This window comes from Equus przewalskii, chromosome 14 (genome assembly GCF_037783145.1).
Source record: "Equus przewalskii isolate Varuska chromosome 14, EquPr2, whole genome shotgun sequence".
NCBI classification, from domain to species: domain Eukaryota; kingdom Metazoa; phylum Chordata; class Mammalia; order Perissodactyla; family Equidae; genus Equus; species Equus przewalskii.
In genome coordinates this window covers 5753056-5768123 of record NC_091844.1, presented here as the reverse complement: position 1 = coordinate 5768123, position 15068 = coordinate 5753056, and the positions used below count along the sequence as shown (strand labels likewise).

Here is a 15068-nt window from a genome sequence, read left to right as displayed (position 1 = left end):
AGATGTTGTTTTAACAAGCGTAGTTTTAGAGTAATTTTTGAAATTTTCAAGTAAAAGTCCTCCAACTTTGTTCTCATTTTAAAAAGTTGTTTTAGCCTTTCTAGGTGGTTCTAGATGTTTTACATTTTTTAAAATAAGTTTTGGGATCTGTTTATCAATTCTGCAAAAAAGCCCACTATGATTTGATCAGTATTACATTGAATTTGTATGTCAATTTGGGAAAAATTGTCATCTTAACATAAACTGAGTCTTCTAATCCATGAACATGGAATGTCTCTCCAAAGTTTTGTAATTGTCAGTTTACAAGTGCTATACCTTTTTGTTAAATTTATTACTAAGTATTTCATTATTTTTGATGCTATTGTAAGTGGAATGTTATTCTTAATTTTTTTTAGAGTGGTCACTGCTTGTATATAGAATTACAATTTATTTTTGTATACTAATCTTGTTTCCTGTAACCTTGGTCTACTTGTATATTAGTTCTCATAGTTTTCTTTATTTTTGTTGTTGTGTTCCTTAATTTTCTACATATAGGATAATATCTTGTGAATAAAGACAATTTTAATCTGTTTTCCAGTCTGAATATTTATTATTTTTGTTGCCTGATCTCACTGGCTAGAACCTACAATGCTATGCTGAGTTGGAGTCTGACATTATTCTTGATATTTGACGACTGACAGCTTCCAAATCCCACCATTCCCCATTTTCTTCTGGTCAACAATTGGGAAGTTGATAAGAAAGCCCAGGCAGTCTCTTCCTTGATACTGGCAGAGAAGGTCATCAAACCATGCAAAAGCTGGCCTGTACTGGAACCCTCACAGCAGCCCCACCCCCAATAAAAACCAGAAACATTTACCCCTCTTTTCACTCAGACCATTTTTAACTGGCTTTAGTGCCTGCCCTCCCACCCCAGAAAGCCTGAATAGGTAATAAATTTCCTCATACCCTCTTGGTGTGTGTAGTAGGCTGAATAATGACCTCACAAAAATATCAAGTCCTAATCCTTGGAAACTGTAAGCATTACATTTAAGGAAAGAGGCTCTTTACAGATGTGATTAAGAATCCTGAAATGGCCTAAATATCCTGGATTATCCAGGTGTGTGCTAAATGGTATCACAAGTATCCTTATTAAAGAGAACCAGACAGAGATTTGATCCAGCCAGAAGAGAAAGAAACATATACAGAGGAGAAAGCAATGTGAAGGCAGAGGTAGAGATTCGAGCGATATGACCACAAGCCAAGTAACACCAGCAGCCACCAGGAGTCAGAAGAGGCAAGAAACAAACTTTCTTCTAGAGCTGCTGGAGGAAGCATAGGCCTGCCAACACCTGGGTTTTCATCCAGTGACACTGATTTCAGACTTCTGGCCTCCTGACTCTAAGAGAATAAATTTCTTTTGTTCTAAGTCACCATGTTTGTGGTAATTTGTTACAGCAGCCACATGGAATTAATACAGTACGTGTGTGGCGTTATCTGTTTCAACATGTGAGCATGGTTAATCTCATCCTCTGAAGGGCAACCACAAAACATATGTTAAATAGATGAGGAAGAGAGGATATCTTTGTCTTGTTTCTGATCTTTTGTCTATACTCACAGGGGATACTGGTTTTCTTTTCTTGTGATGGATTTTTCTAATGTGGTATCAGAATAACATCGACCTAATAGAATGAGTTGGAGGTTTTCTTTCTTCTCTATTTTTGAAAGTGTTTGTGGAATATTGATATTAATTCTCCTGTAAATGTTTACTAAAATTCATCAGTGAAGCCATCTGGGCATGGACTTTCCTTTGTGAAAAGATCTTGACTTGCTAATTCAATTTATTTACTTTTTATACATATATTCCTTCAAATATTTTTTCTGTCCTTTTCTCTCCTCCCTTGGGCCTAATATTATGCATATGTTGTTATACTTGATGGTGACCCACGGGTTTCTGAAGCTCTGTTTCTTTTCTTATATTGTGTTTTCTTTTAGTTAACTCAGATTAAAAGAGGAATCACTATAGATCTATATCTCATTTGCTGGTTCTTTCCTCTCCCAGCTCAAATCTGGTATTGACCCCCTCTAGTGAATTTTTTAATTTAAGTCATTGTACTTCTCATCCCCAAAATTTCTGTTTGGGTATGTTTGAAAATGTTGTTTCTATCTCTTTATTGATATTCTCAATTTGGTCAGTCATTCTTGTGGTACTTTCTTTTAATTTTTTAGATATGATTTTCTTTAGTTCTTTTACATATTTTTAACAACTGATTTAAAGTCTTTGTCTACATCCAACATTTGGGCCTTCTCAAGAGAAGTATGTATTGGCTGCTTTTTTGGGTGGGGGGTGATTCTTTCCTGTTTCTTTGCATGTCTCATAATTTTTTTGTTTAAAACTGAATATTTTAGGTAATATGATATAGGACTTTGGGAATCCTATTTCCCTCGTTCTCTACTATTTTTGTTGGCAGTGATTTGTTCAGTAAATTTTCTGCACCACTTCTGTTATGCCATAGTCTCTGTAGAACGCAGCCACTGAAGTCTTGGTTTGGTTAGCTTAGTAGTCACATAATGATTGGCGAAAGAGTTCCTTAAATATCTTGATCTTGCAAGATTCCCACCCTGTGCCAAGAAGCTCTGTGTGTGAGGGGCAGTCATTCACCACTGTTGCAGTTTGAAAGTCTGTCTTAGCCTTCGCTTACTCCTTGTGTCAGGACACAGGTCGGGTTTGTCAAGTGAATGATTGGTGTCCTCTAAGGTCTTTTCTGGGCGTACCTACAGCCCTGCATGTGCACTTGGCCTTGTATGACCTTCTGCCTCCACAGGAATATATTAGAGCTGTATAAAGCAACCTGTAAACATTTTCTTTTCAGATCTTTTAAAATTTTTGTCTGGTTTCTTGTTTGCCCTCAGCGATATCACAGCATTAGGCAATTTCTGGACTTTTACATTGAGTGGAATCATAAGTAATGTAGTCTTTTTTGACTGCCTTCTTTCATTCAATATAATGTGTCCAAGGTTCATCCAGGTTTTAGCATATATCAGTATTTCATTCCTTTTTATTGTTAAATACTATTCCACTGTATGGATATACCACATTTTGTTTATCTATTTATTAGTTGTTGGACATTTGAGCTGATTCCCATTTTTTCACAGTTATGAATAATGTGAAAAAATCTTTGTACAAGTTTTTGTGTGGACATATGTTTTAATTTTTCTTTCATTTCTAGGAGTGGAGTTGTTGGGTCATAGGGTAATTCCATGCTTAATATTTTGATGAAATGCCAAACTGTTAGGACCATTTTCCATTCTCACCATTGATGTATGAAGGTTCCAATTTCTTCACTTTCTGACCAACACTTGTTACAGTCTTCCACTTTGATTATAGCAATCCTAATAGATATGAATGGTGTCTCTTTGTGGTTTCGTTCACATTTTGCTAATGACTAATGATGTTAATTATCATTTCATATGCTTTTTGTCTTTTATATATCTTCTTTGGAGAAATTTTTATTGAATTATTTTGCCCATTTTTAAATTAAGTTGTCTTTTTATTAATAAGTTGTAGTTCTTCATATATCTGGATACAAATCTCTTATTGATAATGTACTATCTATGATTTGCAAATATTTTATCCCTTGCTATGGCTTATCTTTTAATCTTCTTCATGGTTTCCTTTGAAGCACAAAAGTTTTAATTTTGATGAAGTTCAATTATCCTTTTTTTCTTTGGTGCCTCTGATTTTATTGTCATGTCTAATGAAGCATTGCCTTATTTACATGGTGCATTGGTTTTCTATTGATGATGTAACAAATTGCTATAAACTTAGTAACTTAAAACAACCCAAACTTATCTTACAATTCTGGCGATCACAAGTCTGAAATGGGTCTTACTGGGCTTAAACTGAGATGTCCATAGGACCGAGTTCCTTTCTGCAGCCTCTAGGGAAGAATCCATTTCTTGGAGTTCCTTTCTGCAGCCTCTAGGGAAGAATCCATTTCTTGGATTTTTTAGATTCTACAGGTTTTCTGTATTCCTTGGCTTGTACCTCCCTTCAATCTCAAAGACATCAGTGGATGCTTGAATATTTCTCATACCACATCACTGTGACTTTGACTGTCCTGTCACCCTCTCCCAGTTATATAGAACCTTGTCATTACATTAAGCCCTCTCAGATTGACCAAAATAGTCTCTTCATCTCAAGGTCAGCTGATTAGCAAACTTAATTCCATCTGTAACTTGAATTTCTTCTTGCCATGTAACCAAACATACTCAGAGTCCAGAGATTAGGACATAGATTTCCTGGGGAAGCATTATTTCATCTACATACCATGAACGGTGTGTTACAGTGAATGATTTTCAAATCTCAAATCTTGCATTCCCAGGAGAGATCCCACTTGGTCGTGGTGCATAATTTTTACCTGTAGATTCACATGCAGGTGTGAAAAATAATACAGAGATATCTCATGTACCCTATACTCAGTTCCCTTCAAAAGTAGTCTTACAAATATACAGTACAACATCAAGACCAAGATATTAATATTGATACAGTCAAGATTCTGAACCGTTCTCTTACGACAAGGATCCTTCACTTTCCTCTTTTATAAACACATCTGTCACCTTTTCCCTCAACTTACCCTGGTCTCTGACCACTAGCAACCACTATTCTGTTTTCGATTTCTATAATTTTGTCATTTCAAGGATGTTATATAAATGAAATCACAGAGTATATAATACTTTGGCTTGAGTTTTTTCACTCAGTGTGCAATTCTCTAGAGATTCATCCAGGTTGTTTTGTGTAACAATAGTTTCTTCCTTTTTCTTGCTGAGCAGTAACCTATGGTATGGATTTTCTAAAGTTTACTCATTTACTCAGTTTACTCTATTGTTTACTCATTTGCTTTTTGAAGTACATCTACATGTTTCTAGTTTTTAGCCAGTATGAATAAAACTGCTATAGCCCTTCATGTCTAGGTTTTTATGTGAACAGAAGATTCATTTCCCTGGGATAAATGCTCAGGAGTGGAGTTGCTGCGTTGTATAAAGTTTAAATGTCCAGTTTTACTTTTTTAAAAATTCATTAATTTTTTCAAACTATCTGTTCCGTATTAAATTCTCATGAGCAGTATATGAACCATCCAGTTTCTCAGTATCCTTTCTAACATTTGATGTTATCAACTTTTTTTTTTAAATTTTAGGCTTCTGGTAAGTATGGAGTCGTATCTCATTGTGGTTTTTAAGTTGCATTTCTCTAATGCCTGGTAATGTTGAACATCTTGTCATTTATGTATTTGCCATCTGCATATCCTCTTTGTGTGACACGTCTCTCTATGCCTCTTGTCCATTTCCAAATTGGAATATTGGTGTTTTCTTTACTATTAGGTTTTTGGAATTCTTTACATATTCTAAATGTGAATCCTCTGCAAGATACGTGGTTTAAAAATATTTTCTCTAATCTGTGGCTTGCCTTTTCATCCTTTTAATAGGGTCTTTTGCAAATAAAAAGGTTTTAATTTTGATGAAGTCCAATTCATCAATTTTTCCTTTTTTTCTTTTTCTCTCTAATTCTTTTTAATGTTGATACATTCAGTTTGCTAGCATTTTATAGAGAATTTTGTGTTTATGTTCGTAAGGAACGTTGGTGGTTTTTTTTCCTTTTAATGTCTGCATGCATCTAGTTTTGGTATTAGGGTAATGGCTCCATAGAATGAATTAGGAAGTGTTTTCTCCTCTTCTATTTTTTAGTGCAGTTTTGTAAAAGATTTATATTAGTTTTCCTTAAATGACCAACAGTGAAGCCACCTGGGCATGGGCTCTTCTTTGTGGGAAGCTTTTGAATTACCAATTTAATCTCTTTATTTGCTATGAGTCCATTGATATTTTCTATTTCTTCTTGAGTTAGTTTGTTGTTTGCTGGTGTTGTGCTCAGGCTGCAGCAATATTAAATAATTATTGCAGATTTGATTTTTTTTAACTTTTTATTGAGATTATGATAGTTTGCAACTTGTGAAATTTCAGTTGTACATTATTGTTTGTCACTCATGTTGTAGGTGCACCACTTCACCCTTTGTGCCTACCCCCCCAACCCCCTTTCCCCTGGTAACCACTAATCTGTTCTCTTTGTCTACATGTTTAACTTCCACATGTGAGTGGAGTCATACAGAGATTGTCCTTCTCTATCTGGCTTATTTCACTTAACATAATACCCTCGAGGTCCATCTATGTTGTTGTGAATGGGACGATTTTATCCTTTTTTATGGCTGAGTAGTATTCCATTGCATATATATGTACCATATTTTCTTTCTCCAATCACCAGTTGATGGGCACTTGGGTTGCTTCCACGTCTTGGCTATTGTAAATAATGCTGCAATGAACAGAGGGGTGCATGGGACTTTTAGAATTGCTGATTTCAAGTTCTTTGGATAGATACCCAGTAGTGAGATGGCTGGGTCATACGGTATTTCTACTTCTAATGTTTTTAGAAATCTCCATACTCTTGTCCATAGTGACTGCACCAGTTTGCATTTCCATTACTGATTTGCTTTTGCTTTTTGAGAAACACACTGGAAATAGGGTTTTTCCTGTAGAGCAAGCTCTGCATCAGGTCAGATAATGACAGGTCCTTGCAAATGGGACTTTTCCAGAGGGGAGCTCCAAGACAGCCCAAATTGTGACACTGCTCTGGGGGTGGCACCTTTTGAAGAACTTCTGTCCTAGTCTACCGGCTCCATAGACTACAAGCCTGATGGCTTTTACAACTACTGCAATTGTAAGGCTGATGATTTTCAAGGCTACAGAGATTGAGAGATGAGAATTGGGGTAGGCCAAGCCACTAACCCTGCTGTTTTTAACAGGGTTCAGAGATTTTCTTTAATTAATGCTTGTCAAAGTGTCGCAAAACTTTGGTTAATTTCCACCAATGGGAAAAGTTTGATTTTGACTTATTTGGGCTAATATTTTGGTCCTTTTATGGAGGTATGGATATACAGAGGTCCTCACTATCCCATTCCAGAATTTCTCCCAAATTGGACTTTGCTATTACAAACCGGATTTGGGCAAGGTAATAGAATTTAATTAGAGGAAAATACCAACTTAGGCATGTTCTAACTAACTTTGGCAAATCAAACATCCTCCTATGGTTGAACTTTGGTTTTCCTCAGTTTTGCCAATCATAATGTAAAATAGCAAGAATTACAAAATAAATTGTGAGTGCAGAGCTAGCCATACCACATGCGGAGAAATTTTGGGACAGTATCAGAAGTAAAAAACTATTTATTTATTCACTTTTCTTTAAATGGTTCAACTACTACCACATATTTTTCTAATTATGAAATATTCCAGCCCCCCAAAAGTACAGGGAACAATATGATAAACCTCCATATACCATCACTAAGCTTAAGAAATTAAGCATTATCAGTCAGTCCTCTTGTTTCGATGACTTAATAATCCTATTAAAACCAGGTCCTCAACTCAATGATCTTTTCCTTAAATTCTCTAGAAAGTAAGAGATTTTAGTTTCTTTGTTAAAATGAATAAGCCTAACCAGGAAAAAGAGCTGTGGTAAGTGATTTTTTTCCGAAAAACTTTGCTATAATTGATGACTAGAAAAACTTTAGTTAAGATTTCTAATCCTCTGCAGTATTTCCAACATAAGAAAATGTACCAACAGCGATGATGGGCTCTTAGAAATTCTGCTATTGAAAAGCAACATTGCTCATATCCACATTTGCACATACTGAAAATATCATTTGGGTGAGTTTTTGATTTATGAGGGTAGAACAGAACTTCAAATGAATGGCAAGAGTAAAATTCCTGCTACATTAGTCCATATCTGCTTTTAATATTTTAGGAATTCATTTGAATATGTTACTTTTGTTTCATAATCTCCCAAACTAACATTTGTATCAAAGTTACCTGATGATAAAACTACAGGACACTGTATAATGAGAAAGACTTTTTATATTTTCATCCCTTCTCCAGGGAATTTAAAGAATTGCTGAATCCAGTGATGGTTTTAACTAGAAACACAAGTACTCCCTCATTCCAAACAAATGAAAACCGAAGACATAGTTGCACTTTTCACTATGGTGCTCTGTATACATAATCTACATGAAGACTTTCTATCATTTTAACAAAAGTATCTCTGCTAGTCACTTTCATATCAGGGATATTGCCAGCAATAATGGAAATAACATGTTGATTTTACTTTGTTTTGTCATAATATTCATTCTTTTACCTCATGAGAAACCTCAGATTTGATGCGTATCACATACTTTTATAGACAACTCATTAAGGACAGTGCTGGAGCCTGTTATTTGGTACTGCTCTTTCAAACATTGGCAGTGAGTTTCTCTCCGTGGTTTCTTTGGCTTTTGAGTAATCAATGGGAAAGGACAAGATTTTTTTTTTCACATTGTTCGAAATTGTACCTCCAGTGTGACTCTCCTTTACAAAGCAAAGTAGGTCTGCTTGTAAACTCAGATGGCTAGATTAGAACTTGGCTGTGAAGGGGATGCATCACAGAGCTGGTAAGCTTAGAGATAGAGAAAGGAAAACACTCCAGAGAACAGAATCTTCAGAGGACAGAATCTTCAACTGTCAGGAACCACAGATACTTGCCTGAGTGGCACATGGACTCTCCTCTCTGTATTTGGGGAGAGGTGTGGATTTCTGGGGCAAAACTCAACCGAGAAGGAGATACAGGAAACTTTCATAAAGATGTCTATATGCTGATGACTTCCAAATTAATACCTTGCTCTTAGACCCCTTTCCTTGACCTCCAAACACTCATGCCCATTTTTCAACTTGACATTGCTGCTTGGATAACTAATTGAAGACATTTCAAATCTAACACATTTAAAACTGAACTCCTGATTTCTGTCTTCTCATCCTTTTCCCTAAGTCCTCCTCATCACAGCAAGTGGCAATTCTATCCTGTCAGGTATGCTGGTCATGAAATTAGGAGCCATTCTGTACTCCTTTATTTTTTTGCCCTTCATATCTAACCTGTCAGCAAATGCTACAAGCTCCGTTTTTTAAATATATTCAGCATCGAACAGATTGTATTCATCTTCACTGCAACCACCTAAATTGAAACCTACTAACGGGCTTCCATCTTGTCCTCTCTTCTCCTATTACTGTCTATTTTAAAAATAGTAACCAGGATGATGTTTTTGAGGCATGAGTCATAGCATGTCATTCTTATCCTCAAAACTCTCCAATGGCTTCCCTTCTCATTCAAAGTATGAGCCAATATATTAAACATGACCCACAAGACCTTTCCAGAGCTAGTCCCTTGCAAATTCTCTGACTTCAGTACCCAGCACCCCACTTCTTTCTCACTCTCCTGGAGTCATTCAGGCCTCCTTGCTCTTCTGCAAGTGCGTAAAGCCAGATCCTACCTCAGTGTCTTTGCAAGTATTGTAACATATGCCTTGAACTTTCTTCTGCCAAATGTCCACACGGCTCCCTCCTTTACTTGCTACAGGTCTCTGTTCAATTATCACCTCATCACAGAGGCCTTCTCTGATGACTTTTATGAAATGGGCTACCTTCTTTTCTTCTCTATCCATCTCACCTCACTTTATTTTTCTCCATAGCATTCATTATCCCCTTACATAAACTATTTAATTGAATATAAGTTGCAGTGATTGTAAGATGCATGGTTATTTTATGCATCACTAGGAAAGAAAATACACTGCCAATTAAACAGTGAAACAATTCTTTCTTCACTTAGAATTATTTCAATCATACTATTTTAGACTTATTTAAGCAAAGATATTTATCACCTATCACCCTTCTGCATACAAAAAGATGAAAAGTGCAATGAAAGAAATTGGGTTATTTAAAACTCCTTCACATTAAGAAACAATGAGTTTATATCCACGTTTTTCTACACACTATCATCCTCTATACATTCAAGAGCTTTGATAATTCAGCATTTCTTAAAATAATGCTCTGCTACTGTTTTTTGGATTTTCTCCTTAGCTACTGATACCTGTTGTAGTTTTGATGTATTCTTTTTCTTATTTGACCAAAGTAAAATACATGAATACGTCACTCCAGACTCACTACTTTGAAGAACATTTTTATCTATTCCAAGGAATTTGGCAGTACTTTCTGCATGGGAAAACTGCTCACCATGGTGAGTGGTGATCTGGCACACATCCAGAGGCAGGCATGCAAAGGCTTTCACTACACTTTATTTGAGTACGGGCAGAGCACCTTGTGATCTCTCTGGAGCAACAGAGGATAGGCAGTTTCTGATGAGCTGCCCCAAAGCCACCTTCTGCTGGCCTCCCTATCTCCTCTGGGGAACTGTCATGAGGTAATCTCTCATTGCCTCCCTGGTTTCTGCTCCACTCCCTCAAGGTATAGCTGCAGACTATAAAACTGCTCAGCTGAAATCTAGACTGTGACCCTGAGCATCAAGATGCCCCCAAATCACATTGGATTATCATGTGGCCCTTTGGTTTTGGTGTTGTCTTTTTGGTATGTAAGTCAAGGACCACAGGGAGCTGGAAGCTTTGCCTACTCTTCTTTTTATTGTCTACATAAGCAATAAGCTGTCTGAATCTAAAAGTGGCTAATATTTTTACTGGCCAAATCAGATCTTGACCTTGGTCTTCTCTTGTATTGTAGGCTTAACACTGCCTTCCATTGGACTGCTTGGTTTGCATTCGTCCAAGGCCCTCTGCACACATCTCGGTTGGAACAAAAACAGAAAACATAGTTGTCATTTATATCTTGGCATTTTCCTCTTTTCAGTCATATAAAGTATATTGTTATGACTCTGCGAGAAAATAAGGAACTTAGGTTTTTCTCTAATGATGATATTTGTTTAATTAATATAAAATATGTGACCTGCTGCTCTATTTCTGTGCCTTTCTGCATAAAAAATAACTTTAATTTCAATGTCATGTCATAACGTAATCTCTTAGAAGATTAGTTATGTCCATGTTGAGTTTTTCTGCCATGTAAAAATATATTCTATGAGATCATATCTTAGAATTGTCAAAATGAGGTGTTTATATATTTGTTTGCTTTTTTGTTTCCTTAATCAATGGCTATCTGCCCCCTCGAAATGTAAATTTTAGGAGGGGAGAGACTTTATGAGTTTATTCACTACTCATATCTGAAAAGCCTAGAGTGTGACTGATGTATAGCATGCCATCAAAATTATTTATGGAAGAATGAAAGAAAGGGCTCTCTTTAGCAGTCTTGTTGGCTCACAAGCAACAGGATGGTGTGTTCTTTTTACCTTCAATTGGCTTCCTGATACACCTTGGTTATTGATAGCTAAGTGACAGCTAAATACAGCTCAACTGCAAACAAAGTTGAGTAGAAAATATAGATAAGAGTACTGTAGAAAGGCTAACATAGGAAGACAATACCATGTTTAAGATGACAGAAACAGAGATAAAAGTAAAACATTGAACTTAGTTCTGTGGCATCTATCTTGTGGGACAAAATTCCGCAGCCTTTCCTGACTCACTCCATTGTCTTCAGTTTCACTCAGGTCACTCTTCCCATAAACGTCATGATTAAAAATTTCATTTCCAGAGCAAAATAACTTTTTATGTGCTTATCTTACCCCTGTAGTACTTTCTCTTCTCCTTTTGCAACATCCATAGATTTCTTATTATCTCTATATGTTAATTTTCTTCTGAAATCGACTCTTGTGCCTGTCTTTTAAAATGAGATGCCAAATTCCTTGGCACCCACATCTTTACAAGTAAGGCACATATACAAACATGGGCATAAAGATGCCGATCTTGATATGCAGTTTGACATACACGAAAGGTATGTGTTATATTTATGTGCAGGGCTCAGCTAGGAAGTACTTAACCTTTGAGCAGCCTAGGTGAGTTAAAACCGATTTGAGTGGCCTATAAAATTTATGGGAACTTTAACTGTGTAAGTTTGAGATGAAAGAAAGGGGAGGATTGCACTCTGTGAGAACATAGTAAAGTTTTATTATTCTCTACTGTGGGATCCATTTGAGTATTTCTCTTTAAGCCCGCTTGTTTTCTGAGGGAATAATGCTCCTTGAAGCTGTCCAATGGTGAGGGACGATCCCTAAATAGATAATTAGAATGGACAAGGAGGGAGTATAGGAGGGAAATTGTAAGATTAAATATTCTAACTCTTTAAAGATCAATTTTTTCAGTTTTCTAGTGTTTCCATCCATTACAATAGCTTCGTATCCTTTCTGAAGGCCTGTTACTTTGATAATGTATAACTCATCTTAAGTGATTAAGTGCCTAGGATTCCAGTGACTATCTAGACATTGTGCAGAATACTGGCTAAACAATAATAACTAGAAATACAGGATGCATGTCATATACGATATCATATATGTATATTGCCCAACACTAGCTGACACTGATAAATATCTTTCGATGATGATAAAGTGTCATTAACTTAAAGCATTGTGTTTTCATGCCTATTGTATATTGGACAAAACTATCTACACAGGGATGTGGAACCAGGCACCAGTTGCATTAAATATCCTAATGCAATTTCACCTCCTAATAAATTTCACCTAAATTATGGTATTGCTATAGCTATTATGTTCCAGAGGATCTTGTACCATGTTGCTCTTGTAAATTATCTTCTTGGCTATAATTAAAACATAAGTATAACAAACACTGAGATCTGTTTGAAAATTTTTTAAGTGTATTGTTTTGAAAATAAACAATTATAGGCTCTTTCCTGTATGTCAATAAATATTCATTTGTATAAAAATACTGCGTTGTTTCTTTGGTTTCGCCATGAAAGAGGGTAAAGAAACTGTAACAATCAGTGAAAGTAGTGTCCTTTCTCAGTCTAGCCCTTTCATGCCAGTGACACTAAGATCCAATGAATACAGTGGCACACATCCCTAGCACCAGCCCAGAATTTGGGAGAGACAGGCTTGATGTTAAAATAAAAAAAGGATATTTGGGTTTTCATAATTTTTGTGTATGTGTTTGTGCATGTGTATGAAAATATACATGTGTGTATTTGGATTTTTATGCTACATATTTCATTATGTATTACAGATGTAGCATCTATAAATATATATATATATTCCCTATTAATTTATAAGGACACCGGAAAATTTTGAAAAAAATTTGTGATGTTTACATTCAGTTCTCTATAAGAGGACATGCAGTTCAAATAAAATTAATTATTTTAGGTATGCAAACTTCCTACTCTGAGAATTTAATATAAATGTTTTGGCAAAAATCCTGTGGACTTCAATAGTTCTTAAAATTTGTTACACAAAATTTTCTAGGAAATGATTGGCCTTGGTGTTTATTTATCAGCAAGAGATTACGCATACTCAATATGTATATCGAAATGTCACATGCCTTATGGAAATGTTTCCTTATTTTAAAATGGCAGCACATATGTTTGTGTATGTGTGTATTTATGTGTCTATACACACATGATTAAAATGTAAAAATGACTTCACATGTTATAGGTATATTTAAGCCTTTACACATAAACTTTTGCATATAAACCTATATTCTGTAATTACTTGTATGGAGTTATACGTGGCAATATCGCAAAGGAACATAAGCTAAAACATAAACTATTGACTTAAAAATTCTGTATTTAATATAATAATTTATCAGCTTATTTATTTAGCAAATGTTAGATATATAAATATTCATTTATTCAACTAACATTTGTTGAATACCAGCTTAGTACTGGGCAATTTATAGATATTAGAGGAGCGAGGATGAACAAGATAGGGTCCTCGATCTAATCACAATCTATATATCTGAGAAGAGGGTCTGTACCGACATCGATAGTGTTTCTAGAAAATCTGTGCTCACTCTAACATTTCTGTTTGCTAGGAAAAACAATGCTACTGCAAGAGCTCATGTTCATTACTGAAACCAACTTAGAAGGGTGAGCTTCACGACATGTTCCTCTGAGGTCTGTGCCCGATCAACCGAAGAACAACTGGAAGAATCACACTGTGCAAAGGGAGACCAAATTAGAGGAACAGGACTCTTAAGGAGATCGTCCAACTTCCTTAAATGACCTTCGTTAGTCTTACACCTTCTGCCAATTAATTGCACTTATGAAATGTGCTGTCTCACTCAAGGCAATTGAACTAATATTGGCCTATTCATATTTTGGTTTTTAATTGGTTATTCTCAATTATCAATATGAATTTTTATAATCACATTGCAACTGTTTAACTGTTGAGTCATTCTTCATTCAGATAAAATGAGTCTTTATTAGCTATTCTTAAAACGTCTTGTTCTTTTTCTTCATAACACGACTTGAAATGTTGTGCTTATTTGGTGATCATATTTAAATAAATATATTCAATTTAAAATGCAAGCTCAATGAGCACAGGTATCTGTATCTTTTTCTTACCGTTCTGTTTTCAGCGCCTAGCTCCACGCATGTTGTACAGAAAAGATGAAATTACTCTTTGTTCAATAAATAAACAAGTTTAATGTACATTTACTTTTCACTCGCTGCATGTTAAAGTTCTTCTGGTTTACGAGAGTGAATAAGGCTAAGGCAAATATGTCAAGGAGCTCACGGTCTATCCATCAGTTTGGTCGGTGCAATCATTGATTTCTTTACTGGGCATCACGGTCTCACTGAAGAGGGACTAGCTCCACTTTAGATTATAGCAAATAAAAATATATTTCAGAAAATAGCTCATTTTTAAATGTAAATAAAAATTATTGACATTCCAATCAAATAATAATTGCCAAATAGACAACCAGAAAAGCATATTTTCTTTAAAATATGACTCATTCTAAAACATTCCTTATTGCTCACACCTGAAAGTACAAAACAGACTATAATTGGAAGTGAAAAATGGTATGTTTTTTTTTTTTTGTATTTTAGTCTCCATCAGTATGATATGTACCTCTAAAACAGTGATAACTGTTGTCTCAATGAGAACCCGTAAGACTTACGAGAGTATAGGAGAGTAGAAGTATGTGAGGGCTCCATTCTTCAATGTTTCATTAAATGTACCAGAAGGCTTATGGAAAGATAAAAATCCCCAACGGGACCCAGAACAAATGGCAAAAGTTCAGAATGTTCCTGAAATCATGTGACATTCCACACCA

The 15068-nt window shown here is 35.5% G+C and overlaps 1 long non-coding RNA gene across 1 annotated transcript in view; it reads left to right on the top strand.

Moving 5' to 3' along the window:
- Positions 1-14032, top strand: part of LOC139075615 (uncharacterized) — a 220518-nt gene extending 206486 nt beyond the window's left edge. The window contains exon 3 of the long non-coding RNA XR_011526219.1: positions 13824-14032. This is a non-coding gene — a long non-coding RNA (uncharacterized lncRNA). The remainder of the gene's footprint in view (positions 1-13823) is intronic.
- The last annotated feature ends 1036 nt before the right edge of the window (positions 14033-15068 follow it).